Source organism: Lactuca serriola, chromosome 3, assembly GCF_051521515.1.
Source record: "Lactuca serriola cultivar US96UC23 chromosome 3, Lser_US96UC23_V15, whole genome shotgun sequence".
Classification (NCBI taxonomy): domain Eukaryota; kingdom Viridiplantae; phylum Streptophyta; class Magnoliopsida; order Asterales; family Asteraceae; genus Lactuca; species Lactuca serriola.
The window spans coordinates 77,110,982-77,117,659 of NC_136410.1; positions in this window are offsets into that span (position 1 = coordinate 77,110,982).

Consider the following 6,678-nt stretch of genomic DNA (forward strand, 5'->3'; position numbering starts at 1 on the left):
TCACATGAAATTTGGTTGGGTAACTTTGGTACTTAATTTTAGTATTAACAAAATAATAATAATAAATGTTATAAAACCTGGAATATCAAGTTTTACGGAACTCTCGTTGTATTTTGGAACTAATACTTGTAAGGTACTACTAATTGTATTTTGAAGTTTTTAATTTTCAATGAGTGTGCTTTATTCATATCACTTATTTGTTCTTTTGGATAAAAAAAAAATGATGTTAATGTAATTTTATAAGCCTTGTTGGTTCCACAACTCCCATCAATGTAGGGACGTTTGAAAAATCAAGTAAAAAAAAATACATCCCACATAGCCACATAAAAGGAACAAACTCATGGTATATCTCTGGCTTCTATTATGAAACCCCAAGTTGGGTCCGATAAGGACATTCTTTTCTGGCTCGATAATTGGAGAGGGGATAGAGATCTCACTTCGAGGTTCCCACATGTTTTTGCTTTAAATAAAAAGAAATCATGTTGTATAAGTGATCGTCTCTGTAATATAGGAGATGGTTGGGCGTGGAAAAGACAACCAAGGCAATAGGTGGAAATTGTTGAATTTCAAGCTTTAAAATATGAGGTGTTGACTTTCTTGCTTAGTGATTCCGCTAATGTTTGGAAGTTGCTCATGTCCGGTGATGGCAGGTTCTACGGGCATGATCTGAGGTCGTTGATCGATTTCTTCCTAACGGCTGAGATGTATAATGTGATTAATGTCATGACATGGATTTCATTGGTGCCTTTAAAAATAAATTCTTTCATTTGATGGGCTTGCATCGGTAGAATTCCTACTTCTTGCACTCTAGGGGTGTCTATATCCCTAGTTACGAATGCTTATGGTGTGCTTGGGAGGTTGAGGATGCAGACCACTTGTTTGTGGGTTGTTCTTGGGCTCGTGATGTTCTACAACAAATTTTGGGTTGGTGCAACATTTCTCAGCGAAATTTTGATTCCATCAAAGAACTTATCGTTTTTGCTGCCAAGTGGATCAATTGTCCAAAGAAAACGTAAACTTCTTTTGGCCATTTTCTATGGTTACATGTGGTATATTTAGAGAGCGTGAAATGATAAGTTTTTCAGCAAGATGTGTATTTCTAAAACAGGTATATTTCTCTTGTTTTTAGTTGGGTTAAACATAGAGGGCGGTTTGAAAATTATAATTGGGTGAAGTGGTGTTCTTTTCATTTTAACATTATGTAGTGTATGTTTTGTTTGTTTTTTGTCCAACCTTGTTCCTTTTAGGCTATGGCTTAATAATATCTCGCCGGTTCCAAAAAAAAAAAAAAAAAAAAAAAAACAAAAAAAACAAAAACTTCTAGTCATTTAAATAGGGATGAGCATACTACCCGTTTGACCGGACCGAAGAAAACCGGGACTGGACTCGGACCGAACCGGATATTAAAATTAGTGGGCCGGTTTTCAGGTTTTGTTTTTAACAATAATCGGGTTCGGTTAGGACCAGACCGTACCCGAAATAAGAGTTTTAATCCGGACCGGACCGAAAAACAAAATGTTATTTCCTTTCTATGTATATGACCATACACCGGTATACAATTTTTTGTTGCACATAGTACATGTCTTTTTAAGCTCAGAAGAAGCGGAAATCATAACTTTTGTGATCGTAACATTCTCTTAAAATGTAATTTATCATAAATGGTATTCAAATTTTTTTAATAATTTGGTCAACTTTATGATTTATTCGCCTAAATATATTTGAACTTTGTGTGGGTTTATGAAAACTTTATTGATTTGATCATCTGGAACTGCTCTCAAAAACTTGTAAAAAACTATTCCAAGTGTTTGTTCCTCCTTCTGAAGCATATAAATTTCTTCCTTCAATTAAAATAAGTAAGTTTCAATAAATAAATCACTTGAACATTACTCTCCAATATTTTATATTTAATATTTATATTGGAATATGTATTGCCATACATCCTGTCTCCGTTTCTACTGTAAGTGGGTGTTTTTAATTTCTTTTCACTGATTGAATATTTAAACATATTTATTAAAAATAATAGTTTGGTAACAAAATATCAACCAAAGTTCTGGCATTTATTGTCATCCTCTTGTCTTCATAAAGCAACTTTTCTCACGTCTTTTATGATCCAACTTCGTTTCTCTTTCCATCTTGTAAGTCTCTCCACGTTGCAGTAACGACATAGAAATGAAAATAGAAAACCTTCAAGGTATATATATGTTTAATTATTTTGTATTTTGTTTTAGATTAAAATAAAGGAAAATAAACACATCTATGTGTTACATTAGATGAAAATGGAAATACCATGTTTTTACCCGGAACATGACCCGACCTAAACCGTATCCAAAATTCGGACCAAAACCTGAAACCTGGTTTGGTACCCGGAACCGGAACGGATACACCCTAAACCGGTCCGGTTTTTTGTTAAAGTAATTCACGATTTTCGATCTTCGGGTTTTCGGTCATCGGTCCAGTTCAGGCCTGGTTCGGCCCATTGCTCATCCCTACATTTAAAGGACTGCTTTCTTGTTTTTTCAAAAAATAAAAAAGATAGATTAAAATTAGTTCAAAAAATTAAGAACATGTAATTGTTATCGGGACCTAGTCCTATGAGTTCCAAGAATGGTTGTAAAATCTAAAAAGCTATTGTAATCGTTTCCAGGACTAGTTCCAATGTTTTAAGAACCATGTGTTCTAATTTCTAATTTCTAATTTCCAAGTGGGTATATAAAACGTTTTACAAAAGAAATATAAAAATGTAATCTTAGTATCTATCATTTTATTCGTTCGATAGAAATTAAATTACTAAAAACGTATTCTTAGATCATTTTATTCAAATGATAGAAACTAATTTAACTTATAAGATAAAAAATTGCCACTTGTTTAGTTCAAAGGACAATTGTATTTTTAAAGACTGTCACATAAAGGAAACATCGATATGGTAAAGCTTGGAAACAACCATCTTATACAAGTTGTTGAAACTTGATAATTGATAGTATTTAGTAAGATGCATGAAGGGGCATTGTCGATTGTCTCATTGTCCTACTTAGGATGAGGAACAAACTAATACCTCAATGGATCAAGTAATCAGTCAACTTTGAAGGTCATTGGAAAAGATTTGTAGTGTTGGGCTAGTACTTATGGTGTTGGGCTAGTGTTTAATGCGATGATTAAGAAAATATTTTAATGGTAACGATATTAGATATGGGCTCTTGGTGGGCTTTTCTGGATTTTAATTTAATCACATAGTTAAAACTTTTTATAACTAATTGTGAAAATCGAAACTAAGTGTATGAAATGACGTTTGGGTTATTTAGTTGATCTAATTAAAAAATTAAAATTTTAATTAACTAATCTTAGAGCAAGCTTCGATATTGTAATTTGCTTTGTAGTCTACAATTTCAAGTACTTTTTACTGATTTGATTTTAATTAACAAAAAATATTATTTCCAATTTGTATCTTATTTGTTTATTTTCATTGATTTTTTACTTAATATCTAACACAAGTGACAAACAAGGGATATGTAAGTTTAAATTGTCTATCATATTCCAAATTTATTCAGTAACATATGGTTAGTTGCAAGAAAACGGTGTGTATACATTCTTATTCAATGTGGGGGTAGATATTTTACTAAAACATCTTATTTTTTTAAACTGTTAAATGCTATTGTTTTTAAAGTGTTTATGATATATATTAACAATTTATCAAAACATGGTCCCATAAAAAAACAAAACGATTTATCTTTGTTTTCAAAAGATAATGAGATCGGTATTACAACTGATAACCACAAAACCATAATAAAACATTAAATATATAAATGACAAAAACTATGTCCAACTTCTATTTTTTAAAAGTTCAATGCTAAAAGTCACAATCTTTAAACTCTTTGTAGTTTAACCTGAGATACATGAAATTTAAATAAATATACGTAAGACAAAATTGTCTCGTAAGTTACATGAATTTAGACACAAAACATTATGAAACATTTTATAAAAAAGTCTTTACTTTAATAAACTTTTAAATAAAATATTGACTATGTACTGCATCACCTGACACAATGCAGACTTACAGGTCATCCCGCATTTTATTATCATTTTCGCATGGCCCATAGTTACATATGGAATCATGGTTAAAGGCTTAAAGCAAGACCAAGTCGACTTGCATGACCTTTTACAATTTACCATAATAGGAGAACAAATTGTTCTATCACGATATCATGTTTATAGACATTTACTTTGCTACACGAGGTATTATCCCAATAAAGTCTTGTTCATCCCCTTGTGGGAAATCACGGGCTAACCAACTATTTTTTTTTTCCAGTAAATTACACGATTCATCCCTCGCTCAAGTGTTAAATTGCGCGTTTAGTTACTATTTTCAAAAATTAACTTGGATTGTCCCTTAAATCTTAAAAAGTTGTCCGCTTAGTCCCTATCAATGTAAAATGACTATATTGCTCTTTTTGAATATATTTTTCATTTATTTGTCAAGTTTGGGATTAATTTTAGTTATTAAAAATATTTAAATTTAACTTATGGGCCCCATTTGATTCATTTCTCTCCGTTTGACTCAAATTCTCATATTTGTGACCATTTTCACTGACCCCTTTTCACCATAACCATCTTCCCCCAATGGGTCACCAACCCCTTTTCACCATGGAGTTTGTATAACCTGGAATCGATGCAAACATCATCTAATTGTAGATCATCAAAATATAAGTTATCTACAATGAATTCATTGTTTAAATCTGATTCCATCACTGGATATTGACGAGGACTGGTTCAAGAATGATTTGGAAGGTGAAGTGTTGAGATCCAAGATGGTGACCTTGATCCCATGTTTAATAGAGGTGTCTAAGCCACCTTGCTCCTATTGTTTGAAACGAAAATTACAAACCCTAAATCGTCCCTAAATCTTCCCTGGTGGTATTTAAATCAGTAGACTTTTGAGTCGCCAATTTCCGGTGCATATGGATGCATCCACATGGAGACTAAGATGTAAAATACTGATCTAGAGGGAATCGATGATTTTGTATAACCTAGAACACCTGGACACACACAACAGTTGAAGCCATTAATCGATCCACACTCACCCCCTCATCCATATGCCTAGATCAGGTGTTGTTATTATATATGAACCTTTAGTGATGGAAACTAAATCCTTCACTATATGCATCATCGAAAAAGTGAGATTCACCATAAAACCCATCAAAACCACCACCACCGATCTGCACTCCGATAATCACTTAAAACCACCAGAGGGTTCCACACAGATAAAAGAAGAGAGAAATAAGAAGAGGTGTTTGTCCCATTTCAAACTTCTGGAATAAGATGCAATTTTGGTGGGGAGAAAGAAGAACATAGCACCAGTTTGTAGTGGGATTTACTGGGCAGAAGAGAGAAAATGGTTGAAAATGGTGGAGGCGAAGGAGATGTAGGGTTTTACTTTTCTATATATATATATATATATATATATATATATATATATATATATATAGAGAGAGAGAGAGAGAGCGAGAGAGAGAGAGACAAAGAGAGAGAGAGAAATGGACATTTCATTTTTTAAATATTATAATTAATAAACAAAAATAAACAAACAAAATAAATAAACAAGAGCAATATAGTCTTTTCATGTTTCGTAAGGGATGAAGCGTAGATGTATGCTAACGAGGGATGAAGCGCACAACTTTTAACCTAACAAGGGACATACCGAGTTAATTTAAGAAAATAGGGATTAACGTACATTTTGGCACCTATACAATGGACGATTCCTGTAATTTACTCCTTTTTTTACTATGCAATCTATTATCAATATGCATGATCACCACTTTTCTTTTAGTGACTCAATTACATACAAATTTTCATGCTTTACATATACTGTGGTATATCAAAAAATCACAAGTTTGAAACATTAAAATTAAAGCTTATAACATATTTTTATCTTTCCAAATCATATTCGACTAATACTTACTCTCTTGAAAAATTCATTTGGTCAAAACTATTAACATCATGCCATGTACCCAAAATAGGAAAATCAACATGTACTCACATTATTAGTTGGTGAAGAGTAACTTTTATTGCTTGTCTTTTACTTGGTGCCTCTTGATTAATACTTCTTTAACCCCTTCAATTCATCAATAAGACATGCTCATAAGAAGACATTACATTCAATAGGGCTCAGTCCTATTCCATAAGTTCATTCCAATTCTTAGTAACAACATTTTTTTTGTTTCATAAACCAATAGTTATAACATATTATGCTCCATGAATAAACCATCCATATTTCTTAATTTATCAAGATATTCATTCAATTCAACTATCTAACAAATGGCCTAAACTAGGTTTCATGATAATCATTTTCAATTTCAGTAAAAAACCATATATTTGATGTATTATGTGAATAAACATGATCACTCTATACAAAAGATTTAAGTACTATGAAAGGACTATGAATTAATTCACTAAGGCTTACTTCAACCATTATACATTTACCAGTAAATCTCTCAAAGCTTACAAGAAAGAAGAAGTTGCATTCAATTCAAATAGTAGGAGCTTGATTCTTGATTCTCTTGGAAATACTTAGATAAAGTTCAATCTCTTGGTTTAGAGCTTTGAAAATAATCCCTTTTCAAATCTCAATCAGTGTGGGAGTAAAATGAGGAGTAATAGATTGACTTAGTGCATCTTATACCTTGT